General features: G+C 38.3%; 1 protein-coding gene across 2 annotated transcripts in view; it reads right to left on the bottom strand.

Moving 5' to 3' along the window:
- Positions 1 to 3,906, bottom strand: part of LOC124874525 (oxysterol-binding protein-related protein 2-like) — a 30,339-nt gene extending 26,433 nt beyond the window's left edge. The window contains exon 1 of one of the 2 annotated variants that reach the window (XM_047375917.1): positions 3,780 to 3,906. The gene's annotated coding sequence lies outside the window, so the exon portion shown is untranslated. The remainder of the gene's footprint in view (positions 1 to 3,779) is intronic. The other variant, XM_047375924.1, reaches the window with a different exon arrangement.
- Positions 3,907 to 13,525: the final 9,619 nt, after the last annotated feature.

The raw sequence follows: 13,525 nt of genomic DNA, 5'->3' as shown, positions 1-13,525 counted from the left end.
AAGGTTACACAACTAGTTTGACTTACTGATTGTCCATTGAACCAAGGACAGGAAAACACGAAAACCAAACCTGACCAATCTCCCCCATTACTTATTTGGCTGAAAGCACATAGTGGTTTGCTAACCCAAAATGTGGGTGAAGGAAAACAAATGAAAGAGTCATGAATTTGTAGCTTATTCATAATCAATATCACCAGTGTTAGGCAATAGTATTGCAGTTGCATATTTTCATGATATCATGCAGCTCTACTTGTTATACTGGGGTTATTTTCTAAAGCACAGAACGGCAAAGGGGATAATATTCTGCACAATAAACACTAGATTATTTAGTGGATGTTCTTTCTGGATTTTTGCTCAACTCTTTGCATGACAATAAAAATTTCATTTCACTCCAAAATTTTATTGAATGTAAAAGCAGATAGTAACAGTAATATACAATACTAATATACAATATTCACACTCTTAAAGGAGTGAGAAGTATAAACGTACAGTAACCAACCCCTTCTTCTGCAACATTATTCCCATTACTTTTTATTCATTTAGAAAACATACTTCATTTTATACAAAATTGGTCATCCAAAACAACAAGAAAATAAAGTGCACTCTGCAAACCTTCATGACCATCATCTTAAAGCAATGATGAAATGTGACCATGATAGTAATAATTATGATAAATAAATAAATAAAGTGTGGTATTCATCTATAAACATCTTTTTATACCTAGTTTTAAACTGTTTCATGTTTGGACTCCACATTCTGATTGTTTCAAAGCTTCAATCCACAGACAGAAATAAAGGGAACCTTTTCTTGTTGTTCTAATCATCTGTGTTTGATAAACTATTTCCCCTTTCTTGAATATGTTTTGTATATTTTTGGCAGTTGATTTTTTTAGCTTTATACGTTATTATAGCTGGTTGTGGTCTAACTATGTCAGTCAGTTTTAATAATTTTGATTGTATAAAGAGTGGTTCAGTATGATCCAGGTTCTGAGCCTTATTAATAGCTCTTAATGCTCTTTTCTGAAGTACGATTAATGACCATAGTGTTGTTTTGTGGTTGTTATCCAAAATCTCTGCGCAGTAACTTAAATATGTTTAATCGAAGGAACAGTACAGAATGCAGAGTGCTTTTTTATTTAACACTGTTGGCTTTGTGCAATATAAAAATACTCTTGGATGCTTTACTTCTGATGTGAGGTTTCCAGTTCAGTGTCTCTTCAATAATGACACCAATAAATTTAACTTTGTGTACTATTTTAACATCCACTTTATTTATCTGTATTTGCAGCTCCCAAACAATGTTATTTTGGTCTTGCTCACATTCAAGGACAGTTTGTTATAACCAAACTATATTTTTGGCTTTTTTCCAGTGACATATTTTAAACAGCTGCTCCAGAGTTTCTCCAACACAGAAAATGTTTGTATCACCAGCAAATAACACAAATTTCATAACTTCAGATATTTTGCATAAACAATTTAGTGGTAGAGAGCGCGACCCAGGACTAAGTGCTCAACGCAGCCATCACGGGTTCAAGTCCCGGCCACGGAGACATGTGCTGCATGACCTTCCCCTCTCTCCAGCCCACTTTCTGTCTGCCAGCTTTGGAAAAATAATCAAAAATAAAGGCCAATTAGTGCCTTAAAAAATATATCAAGAATGTGGGTCCCAAACTGACCATGAAAAAATAAACAAATGCCATTATTATAGGTGTCATGACAAATATTTCTGCAGCGTTGTGAATAAGTGTTACTTTTCTATAAAGAAAAATGTTAGGTGATGTTTAGCTTTTAGTTTTCACTTTTGATTTGAATACCTTGATACCATCTTTTTTTTTTTTTATCAACTCAAGGTTATCCCACCAGGAGGATGGTATACCAGTCTAATCTAAACTAGGGTTCCACACGCCTGTCAAAACCTTACAAAGAGTAAAAGATCAATATTTAAGTAGCCATTACTGCAATACTGGCTATCGCTGACAGTATGTTTACGTAATGATACAGTGTTGTTCTCATATTTTGTCCTGGCTGACCAGCATGCTTCCCATTTGACAGCAGGCCATTAAAGGCAGAGCAAATTAACATAGTGGCTTTGAAGGAGAGGCTCCTGATTGGCTCTCTTTATCAGTCATAAATTAAACATACAGTAATATCTCTCTGTTGCTGGGAGGGTTGCCTAGTAGAAGCAGCATTACCTCTAGCTCACCTTTATTCTCATGTGGCACAACAAAGCAAATACTACATAAAGCACATTTGCAAACTGAGCCAGTGGCAAATAAGCATCTGTAAATAAGGTCTTTGTAGAGAAAATCAAAAAGTTACCATGATTTATGGCAACCAACGGCTGCAGCTATTTCAAATTCAAATGCAACAACTTAATGACAGTAATTCGTGTGACTACTCCTAGGTGTCCTGGTCCTGCAAACACTGCAACACTCCATAGAGTGGTGTTGAAATAAGGCGTTAAGGACGTGTATGACAACATTCTCTTCCTGTTCCCTTAAATGTAACCACAGATCACAAAATACACATTTCACGACTAGATTATCCTTCAGCATGTTCACCCTATAAATGCTATAAAGTAAAAAACTTCCTTACATTATTGTTGTTGCGAGAACGTTGGTACTAAAGACACAAATTTCCCTTTCAAGTGGAGACCATCCCCATAGTTACTATCTATGGGGGTAATTAAGGCACCTTAGGGAGGCAGACGCATAACAAAATGATTGCAACTGTAATTCCAGAGAGATTGGCCCGGTGTTCAATATAATGTAAAATGAAAGGCTTGTTTTTCTTCTTCCTAACATAACTACATAAGATTTTGCAAGCAACATGCATGCATTCCAGAGACCTACAAATTTCTGACAGGACTCCATAATCCTACGTTCTATTTGTATGCTTTTTACATGCAAGGGGTATGAAGAAATGTTTGCCAACTATTTGCAAATTGAACACAATCATACAGCAGTATTTGCCTCTGAGAATTTCTCTTCGTGAGTTAAGGGAAATAAAAACATTGCTGTATCACTGCAAACTTGTGGTGTCAACGACCTGCAGTCTACTCCAAGTTAAACGGTAAAGATTTCATCTCTCCTGTGAGTCAGATCTAGAGGGTGACTAAGGCAGCGAGAAGTCAAACAGGCAGGGGAACATTCCCACTATTTACTAAAAAAATAAACACGAAAGGACACTGACACTGCTGCTTTGGGTGAACCCACGGCAGTATAAACATTTACCCTGAGTCCCCCCACCTACATTACATTTAGGTTGTATTTGCTGAAACAACTGCTCCCTGTGAAAGTTACGATTTAAAAACAAAACTCTCAAATTGTTGCTGTTAAACAACACATCTACATATTAGTTTTTAAAATAGAAATGTATTGTTTAAACCCAAATTGACAACTCCTAAGCGTCTATAACTTTTCCCAAATATGTCACCGTTAATCCTTTTCCTCGCAAATAATAATATTGGCACAAACAAAGTGCAAATTGATCTAGCTTGCCAAATTAAAATGTATACAACCCCAGCTTTAATTTTAAACGAGGAAAATAAATAAGCACAACACCCGTTGCTTTTCCTCAACAACAGACATCCAGCTGGATGAGATCTGGAAGCTTTTTTGACAGCTAGCGTTGTTGGGAGTTAGCGGTCGGGGCTACATTAGAAGAGGTGGCTAGTTAGCACTGTTAGCATTATTCTTTTAAGATAAAACGTAAAGCAAGAGTTGACGCTCTGAAAACAATTAGACCACAAACAGGACGTTAAAACGTATGCCGTCTTACCTCCGCAGTGGCTGCTCTCTGAATGTCATAGCAAGCCCAGAAAGATGGGCAGGAATTGAGTGTAGCCTTGCCTGAACACAGAAAAGCGGAAGCCCCTGGCACAATGGGCGTCAACGGACGAGAGACAGACATGTCTCGCAGCCAATCAGGTGACAGATAGGGAGAGCTGTTCCCCACGTCCTGTTTCCGATCTCCACCCCCCGAACAAATATAGGTCATGATTATGATAGATAGATAGATAGATAGATAGATAGATAGATAGATAGATAGATAGATAGATAGATAGATAGATAGATAGATAGATAGATAGATAGATAGATAGATAGATAGATAGATAGATAGATAGATAGATAGATAGATAGATAGATAGATAGATAGATAGATAGATAGATAGATAGATAGATAGATAGATAGATAGATAGATTTGTTTTGTTTTTTGATTTAATATGTCTTTACAAATAAAAAGTGAAGCATAGATTACATTTCATGTTATTTGTGTAATTCGGCCAGTTATCCAGAAATACCAAGAGAGAACATTAAAATTTCAAAGTCTAATCTATCAAATCTATTATATGAAAATAGAGCTTGATAAAACTGCAAGCCAAGACATGGCCGTCCACCTAAACCTTTATGAGTGCAGTAATCAGAAAAACAGCCAAATTGCCCATTGTGTCTTTGGAGAAGCTGCAGAGATCTATGATTCAGGTGGGAAAATCTCTTGGCCCAACAACTATTAGCCATGCACTCCATCAATATGTCCTTTTCTGGTCTACAGTCTGGTTTACAGATTGCCACAAACCATTCAAGGAACAAAGCAAAGAATCTGGTCAGAGGAGATCGAAACTGCACTTTTTGACCTATATGTAAAATGTCTTGTAGAAAAATGACACTGCACTTCACTCTATACGCATTAATGCCGTTAGGCTGCTTTTCTTTAGCGGGGATAGAGAAACTGATCAGAGTTGATGTGAAGATTAACTGAGGTAAATACAGGACCATACTGGAATAACCTTTGACTGCCAACAAGACTTGAGGTTGGAGGGAAGACAATAGAAAAGGGGTATAGAGATCTACCTCACAAGTGCATTAACTTGGGGTTGCAATGCAGGCAACACTTTTTGTGTTTTTCTTCCTGGAAACATTATTAAAAACAATGTGTCAAATTTCTTCAATGTCACAATTTACTATAATTTGTCTTTGTGTATCACATAATTTATTGCATAAAATACACTGACATTTGTGGAAACTTGAAAAATGTGAAAAAGTCGAAGGGGTATTAACACTTTTGCAAGGCAGTCGGATAAGGGGTTCATTTCAGGCCCTGTGAGGCATCATCTCAGCCATATTTTTTTCTTCCATGAATAATGAAGCTTATCAGTCACTGATATGTCTGATACAGCTGACTGCATCCTCAGAGACGAAGACAGGCATGAGGTTCTTTCAAATACCAAGGTCAGTCTTAGGTCATTCCAGGCTAAAAATGATTAGTCACCTATTCTAATATTTTTTGTGTGATAGCATAACAAACAAAATAAAGTCTGCTGTGAAGAATAACACAAGATCATATTTTACATTACTGAAAAAATATATTTTATTTGTTTAATTTTCTGTTGTTATAGCCAGCCTGGGACAGAAAGGCAGTGTGTTGTTTGTCTCTGGGTTGCATAACAATAATGGTTTGATGAGGAGAACAGAGTATGTGATCAGAGAGGGCAGGAGAAGAGGAGGGGAGCGGGTGGAGAACACTGGAGGAAAAATTTGTTTCTATTCATCCTCTCAGTGGGACACGAAGTCCTGCTTGTACTCAGCCACTCACACAAAGACGCAGTCATGTTCAGCACGTACAGAGGCTCAAGGCATCGTAATGAAATTCTACTAAAACAATGAGAATGTTTTCACAGTACTGTGGATTTGTAAGATATTCTGACTTACTAGTGAATGAAGGGTCCCTATGATCTGTAAATGTTTAATTGCAATGTAAATCATTCTGCATGTAAAAGAAGAAAACAAAAAAAAAGTTTTACTTTAAGACACAGTATTAAATAAGGTACTGAGTTGATCAAAGGCATTTCCAAATTTCCTATAAAACAGTGAAACAGCTCTTTATAGAACTGAGGAATCAGACACTTTAAATCAGATAGCACCATTAGTTGTCCAGGATTTACAGACCTACTCATATAGTGCTTACACTGTTCACGATACTGAGTGCTCACTCTTCAGGCTGCCCCCCATGGTTTGCCACCCTGGATAGTGATTCATATCGCCCTTTACAAACAGCCACTGTTTGTCACTTATGGAACATGTTTTTATGAAATTTTATATGTATTTTGCTATGTACTTCTAAACAATTTTAAGGGGTTATTTATCCTCCCAAAAACAAGCTACCACACCCACATGCCTCTGGTGACATCACATAAGACAGAAAGCAATTGATTAGAGCTCTCGTTGTTTTTTTTGTTTTAATTGAACTATTTTAAGGTCTTAACTTTTATCATGGATGGGCACAGCAAACCGTTTGATCAATATTTGAGAATGTCGCATGGATATCAGAAAACGCTTGCATCAGTAAACATCAGAATCAGAATCAGAATCAGCTTTATTGCCAAGTTCGTGCATACAAACAAGGAATTTGACTCCGGTACACTTTGCTCTTTTGTTCTGTTTTTGCATTACAGAATATACAAATTTACAATTGACAATGTACAATATACACATATCTAATAGAAAAGGTGCATTTGCAACATCTGTATACTGTTGTTTTGTACTCTATTGAATGTTCATCAGAGAAACAGCCTGGGGGAAGAAACTGTCTTTGTGGCGGCTGGTTTTAGTAAACAGTGCTCTGTAGCGACGGCCTGAAGGTAAAACTCTAAACAGTTTATGTGCAGGGGGTGTGGGGTCTGCAGAGATTTTGGCAGCTCTTTTCTTGACCCTAGACCTGTATAAGTCCTGGATGGAGGGAAGGTCAGCCCTGATTATTCTCTCTGCAGTCCTGATTATTCGTTGCAGTCTGGACCTGTCCTGTTTTGTGGATGAGCCAAACCACACTGAGATGGATGAAGACAAGACAGACTGAATGATGGCAGTGTAGAAGATGACCAACAGCTCCTGTGGAAGGTTGAACTTCTTGAGTTGCCTCAGGAAGTACAGTCTCTCCTGGGCCTTCTTTCGAACAGTGTCTATGTGCAAAGACCATCTCAGGACCTCAGAGATGGTGGTTCCTAAGAACCTGAAGTGGTCCACGGCCGATACAGTGTTGTTGAGGATGGTGAGGGGGGTGTATGGGGGTGGTGTTTTCCGAAGGTCCACCACCATTTCCACAGTCTTACGTGGGTTCAGTTCAAGGTAGTTCTGACTGCACCAGTGTACCAGCCGATCCACCTGCTGTCTGTATGCAGACTCATCACCGTCCTGGATCAGTCCAATGACAGTGGTGTTGTCTGCAAACTTAAGGAGTTTCACGGACGAGTCCGATGAGGTGCAGTCATTTGTGTACAGAGAAAAGAGGAGTGGGGATAGAACACACCCCTGGGGGGCACCAGTACTTATTGATCTGGATCGGGAGAAGATGCTCCCCAGTCTCACCTGCTGCTGTCGGTCTGTCAGGAAGCTGTTGATCCACTGACAGGTGGAGGCTAGGACGTTGAGTTGGGTGAGCTTCTGGTGGAGGATGTCTGGTATGATGGTGTTGAAGGCCGAGCTGAAGTCTACAAACAGGATCTTGGCGTACGTCCCTGGGTGGTTGAGGTGTTGCAGGATGAAGTGTAGACCTAAGTTAACAGCATCATCTGCTGACCTGTTTGCTCGGTAAGCAAATTGCAGGGGGTCCAGCAGGGGGCCTGTGATGTCTTTCAGGTGCTTCAGCACCAGCCGCTCAAAGGATTTCATGACCACAGACGTCAGGGCTACAGGCCTGTAGTCATTTAATCCTATGATGGTGGGTTTCTTGGGAACCGGGATGATGGTGGATCGTTTGAGGCAGGAGGGGACCTCACATTTCTCCAGTGACTTGTGCCTCTTATGATGTAATCAATCCAAATATAAACTAACTAGAGTTTGTTTTTTGTTTTTTTTCTTTAGAACACTTTTGAAAACGTAGTAATTTGTGATTTCCTGCAATGGAAATCCATAATCCTTTGCTCAGCTCTACTTTTATTGCCTGGATACATTTGTTAGCAAAAAACGACTACAGCACTGAATATTATCTTTAACAACTGCAGTAAATATGAAATCACATCTGGTTATGAAAATAATTTGATGTTATTATGGAAATGTTTAAACAGTTATTTTCCTTCCTTGTTTTTTTATGGTTGTTCCTCTTCAAAACTCTGCATATTGTCTCTACTGCAACTCTTCCTTCTCAGCACAAGGTGGCGGTAAAAGATTGTTCCAATGTTTTTTCTTCTATTTCAATACTAACTTCTATTTTTAACTCATAACTAAACCTGTAAAATAACTACCAAACTTACTGACTTTATCTATTTCAGTTTTTTGTGAAAAATACTGTTTGTGAATCAGAAATTTGGCAAAACGGTGCCAGTTTAATTATGTATGTTTTTAAGTGCTGTTCATGGACTGGTTAAGGTTAAGAAGTATAACATATAATAAAACAGTGTTCCTTGGTATATTATTGATAGAAAGTGTGCACACCCCTGTCAAAATGACATGAAAAACATTTCTGTCAGATTTAGTTCAGAACTCTGGTTGGCATTATTTTGCTGATATTGAAGTATGCTTGGGATCACAGTAATGCTGCAAAAAAAAACCTCTTCATCGTCTGGAATGTACACTATTTAAATAAAATGTAGATGTTCCATAGCCCTGGGCCATAACTTGAAAGGCTTGATCTCCTCAACTATTCAATCCTGTACAGTAAATTGCCAACACATTTTCAATTGTTGACAGAGAGCGTTAGAAACAGAATGTTTAATCAGAGGAATTGTATATATTACAATAACAATAGTCCAAGTAGTGAACCTTGGGGAACCCCGCTGGTTAAAGAAGCTTTCGTAAAAGAGTTGTCACTAGTTTTTACAGACTTAAACTCCTGTTCTTTAATGGGAGGAAAACCAGTCTAGATAAAAGCCCTATACTGTATATAGTCAGGGGGTTTGTTTCTTAATTTTCCAATGAGCAGGCAACATGTGGTTCTTTGCTACAAAAAAAAAAAAAAAAAACTTGGCAAAGATTTTTATTGCAGACAAAACAGGCCACATAAGAGTCATTTTATTTGCAGGGACAACTTTCCACATCACCCCTCACACTGGGATAAATTACTGTCAATTCAGCCTGTTGCCTCTATAGCTGAGGGAATAGCTCCAGGTGTTCAGTCCTCTCCAGACAAATTGAAAGAAGAAATGTAACTAAATTCAACAATGCAAACAGTCCCAAAAGTACAGCATTGATATGTAACAAAATGTCTATCCCCTAAGCTCAGCAGGCTGAATGAAGTACAGTGACAGTGCTGATGCAGCTCATGTTCTTACCTACCTACACAGCCATCCAATTACTGTAATTAAGATTTCAGAGCAAATTTCAGATATTTCTCATGCTCCAAATGCAACTAGAACATATTGGACTCTGTAACCTGGAGAGTTTGTCCATGAGAGCCACTTCAGGGTATTTTTCATCCACAATTAGTGAAATATGCTGATCGTTTTGTGGAAATATCTGCAGGTTGGTTAGCTCCCTGTGGTCTCAGAATGAGGTTTGGACTACTGTGGGGTGATGTGAGGTCCTGTTGTGCCAGAGTGTTTGGGGACATAGGTTGCATTGTTTTTGACTATGATGTTGAAACTGGAGTTTTAACACAGGGTCATACCAGCTATTGTACAGCTCTATTAAAGACAAATTATGTTGGCCTACCCTTTGGAGCTATAACAGCTTTGACTCTTTTGAGAAGGCTTTTTCAGGAGTTTTAGAAGTGTGTTTATAGGAATTTTCGACCAATGCTGGACCCAAAGACTTGACTCACAGTCTCTACTCTTATTCCTGCAAAAGATGTTCTGTCAAGTTGAGGTCATTACTCTGTGCAGGCCAGTCAAGTTCTTCAACGTCAAACTTGGTTATCCATCTCTCTATGGAGCTTGCTTTGTGCACTGGTGTGCAATCATTTTGGAGCACAAAGAAGCCATTCCCAAACGGTTCCCACAAAGTTGTTTAAAATGTCCTGGTATGGTGAAGCATTTAGACATCCTTACACTGGAACAAAGGGGCTGAGCCAAACTCCTGCAAAAGAGCCCCACACCATAATCCTCTCTGCACCAAACGTTGCACTATACACAACATAGTAAGGCAAGTGCAGTTCTCCTGTTAACAACCAAATCCAGACTCGTTCAACGTATTGCCAGACAGGGGGGTAAGATTTCTCAGTTCACAGACCAAATCTCCAGTGCTCTAGAGTCCACTGATTATATCATTTTAAACAACTGCAAACAGTGACCCAATACGTTTGGCAATATATTGCATTTTTTATTAGATTTTTACTATATATAAAAAAAAAAACATAGCAATTCGACTTCTTTTAACTACATTATGGTAACTAAACAAACGAGTTCCTTCAGCTTTTGAATTTATATATTTCTTAATTTCTGTTTAATGTAGGAATTCAAGTGCTGTGCAGAATATGTTCCCGTATTGGTCATGTAACAAACTGTTTGTTCGTTTGTTTAGCAAACAGGCTTGAATTCATCCTTTTTTTATCACAAGGTTGTTTGTAATTCAGGGTTTCATGAAAAGGTGTCATCTGACTGGCCTTTATGTCAAAGACAAATTACTACTGTATATATGCTACCATAAATGGGCAAGTTACATTGCCATTGTGCACCTTCTTACTGCTCTACTATCATTGAGGCAATGTTCTAAACTTATTGTAAGCCAGAAGGTCCTTGGGTTGTTGTCTGTGAAAGTAGCCTTCCAGAAATCTAAAAGGTTTTAAAACGATTGACAATCATCAGACTGCTTTACAGTCTCAATGTGTAGGCCTACAGTGTTGTGATAAAGTATTTGTCCTTTACACATATTTTTTGTTTTTGCTTTTCTGTCACAAATGTGTCTGATCGTCAAAGTAATTTTAATATTAGACAGAGATAACCTACATAAATAAAAAAAGCAGGTTTCAAATGGTGATTTCAAGGGTATCCAAACCAACCAGACCCCATGTGAGAATATATCGCCACTTCTTGTTAAATTAACTATGATTCACAAATTGAAAAAAAAACCTGAAACAATGATGAACCTTCCCAGGCATGGGTGGCCTTGAAAAATTACACCAAGAGCGCATCAACGACTGCGTCTCATCCAGGTGGTCACTAAACAACCCAGAACAACTTCTAACACCCAACAGGCATTACAAAAGCATTTTGAAGATCCCCCAAGACTTTGAGAAAATATTCTGTGGACTGACAAACCTATTGTTTGACTTTTCATAAGGTGTATGAACCCTCCCCCCCCCCATTTTTTTTTAATGAAAATATAATCTTAAAACTTATATTTGTTTCATTTTTAAATTTGTTGTCTGAAACACCGAAGAGTTACAAAAAAGAAAAAGACTGAATAAATCTATAAGGGGGGAAATACCAATTCATGGCAGTGTAGTTGTGAATCTTAGCGTGCACTGGGTTTATAAAGCGTCTCACTAGCAAACATGCACAGTACATGCCAAGCTATTTAATGAAACTGTTTTCATCACTTCATTTCAATTCAATTCAATCCAGTTTTGTTTACATAGCGCCAATTCACGACACATGTCTCAAGGCACTTCACAACATTCAGGTACATACATTCCAATTAATCCTAACCACTGAACAGTGCAGTCAGAGTTAGTTATTTATTCAAATTGGATAAAAAGTTTTTCTGTCTAAGGAAACCCAGCAGATTGCATCCAGTCAGTGACTTGCAGCATTCATTCCTCCCGGATGAGCATGTAGAGACAGTGGAGAGGAAAAACTCTCTTTTAACAGGAAGAAACCTTCAGCCGAACCAGGCTCAGTGTGAGCGGCCATCTGCCGACTGGGGGTTTGAGAGAACAGAGCAGAGACACAAAGAGAACAAAGAAACACTGATCCAGGAGTACTTTCTATGGGAAGGAAAAGTAAATGTTAATGGATGTAGCTCCTTTATTCATTTCACCTAGAAAGAATGAACAGATAAACTCTTAGCCAGTTTTCAAGGTTAGAGTCTGAAAGAGAGCACATATAATTAGTTACAGTTAAGCTCAGTCAATTGCCATGTCTAGGAGAGAGAAAGGGTTAGCAGAAGCTCGGATGATTCCCCTCTCCAGAAAGGTGTCACAGGTAGACACAGAGTCAGGCCAGGTGTAGCTTCTAGGGAGAGAATAGAGAGAACAAAGTTAAAAGCTGAAATAACAGCAAGTAATGCAAAATTGGAGAGTAGTGTGAAAATGTAGCGAAGAGGGTGAAAGTGGTCGTTATGTCCTCCAGCAGCCTAAGCCTATAGCAGCATAACTACACAGATAGTTTCAGTTCAGATTATTTAGTTAAAGGGTGCTGATTTACAACATTGTCGTCTCAAGGCACTCCACAAAGGGTCCCACTGATGGTCATTGTTATACTAAAAACCACAAGGATTGGGATACCTCTCTCTATCAGACTGATTATAACCATTGGAAAAGATAAGGGGTCATACAGGTAGCAGAAATGGAGGGTGTGTTTGCACCTCAACCATAACTGAGCTGGTTTAGGCTAACCCTGACTCCACCTTACTCCATCCAACAGGGAGGGAGGAAGGCTCCTTCCCCGATAACCTAAGCCACTCTAACTATAAGGTTTATCAAAAAGGAAAGTTTTAAGCCTAGCCTTAAAAGTAGACAGGGTGTCTGCCTCACAGACCAAAACCAGGAGCTGGTTCCACATGAGAAGAGCCTGATAACTAAAGGATCTGCCTCCCATTCTACTTCTAGAGACTCTAGGAACCACCAGTAAACCTGCAGTCTGAGAACAAAGTGCTCTGTTAGGAACATATGGAACAATCTGATCTCTGATGTATGATGGAGCTAAATCATTAAGGGCTTTATATGTGAGGAGGAGAATTTTAAATTCTATTCTAAATTTAACAGGGAGCCAATGAAGGGAAGCTAAAGTAGGAGAAATATGATCTCTCTTTTTAATTTTCATCAGAACTCTTGCTGCAGCATTCTGAATCAACTGAAGGCTTTTAACTGCATTTTGTGGACATCCTGATAGTAAACAATTACAATAGTCCAGCCTTGAAGTTACAAATGCATGGACTAGTTTTTCAGCATCACTCCTGGATAGGATATTTCTAATTTTGGCAATGTTCTGGAGATGAAAGAAGGAAATCCTAGAAACCTGTTTAATATGGGATTTAAATGACATGTCCTGGTCAAAAGTAACACCAAGGTTTTTACTTTATTACTGGATGTCAATTTAATACCATCCAGGTTAAGTGATTGACTAAGCAGTTTCTTTTTTTAAAGACTCCGGTCCAAAGACGACAACTTCTGTCTGAATTTAGAAGCAAAAAATTTAAAGTCATTGATTTGATGTTAAAAACAAACAGACAAACCATAAAAGTACAAGTACTACAAGCACAATGCCAGCAAAGTAATTATATTCAATTTAGAAAAAACAGGAATGACTGTAGAATTTGTTAAGGAAGTCATTAGTGGTGTAAATGTATGGAGGACCAATCCTGACATAAATAAAAATGAAAGCAGAAATGTATATATTTTATTTTTCCTCTTCCTTAGACATGTGTTTTCATTA

The sequence above is a fragment of the Girardinichthys multiradiatus genome, chromosome 1, assembly GCF_021462225.1.
Source record: "Girardinichthys multiradiatus isolate DD_20200921_A chromosome 1, DD_fGirMul_XY1, whole genome shotgun sequence".
Lineage (NCBI taxonomy): Eukaryota > Metazoa > Chordata > Actinopteri > Cyprinodontiformes > Goodeidae > Girardinichthys > Girardinichthys multiradiatus.
The sequence above is the reverse complement of the archived record's forward strand: the minus strand, read 5'-3'. Positions and strand labels throughout refer to the sequence as shown.